Consider the following 624-nt stretch of genomic DNA (forward strand, 5'->3'; position numbering starts at 1 on the left):
CTACAGCTACTAGTGTCCTATACGCGTACCTGGTACAGCGACAACTGTTGACAACGACCGTTCTGTTCGTCTACCTTTTCGAAACGTGATCAACATTTCTAGGCCGCCAGTGCATCGCACCTAGATTTCATCATAATTTCTGGGCATATAAGACTCGCCTTGTTTAAGGAGCGCTACTTCTCCTGTCAGATTCCTGACCTGTTCCTCCAACTCTGCCAGCCGAACGTCCTGGAGTACAACAGAATTTAATCAAATATTAGTTTCTCGATATGAGCTTGCCCATGGCCACTTGAATTTGAAAAGACGTTCTACATAACGTGGACTTCACTTATAGCTTAATCTCCCATTCTCCCACTAGGAGAGATACCGCATACAGAGTACATACAGTTAAACAACGCGTAATTCACTTTACTAGCCACGATAATTCACCTAACTGTTCAATATACAGAGCAGTGAACAATGACTCACAATTCCAAACTTCTGTTCTAAGGACAGGTCTTTCTAGAGGCGTGCAAGCTTGGTCCGCGGGAAATAAAGGGATAATAAGGGGATACAACTCGCACCTGGCTGGTTCCCGTCTCGTCGCTTTCCCCCTGCTTGTCCCTGTCGTTGTGAACATGAATG

This window comes from Branchiostoma floridae, chromosome 14, assembly GCF_000003815.2.
Source record: "Branchiostoma floridae strain S238N-H82 chromosome 14, Bfl_VNyyK, whole genome shotgun sequence".
Taxonomy (NCBI): domain Eukaryota; kingdom Metazoa; phylum Chordata; class Leptocardii; order Amphioxiformes; family Branchiostomatidae; genus Branchiostoma; species Branchiostoma floridae.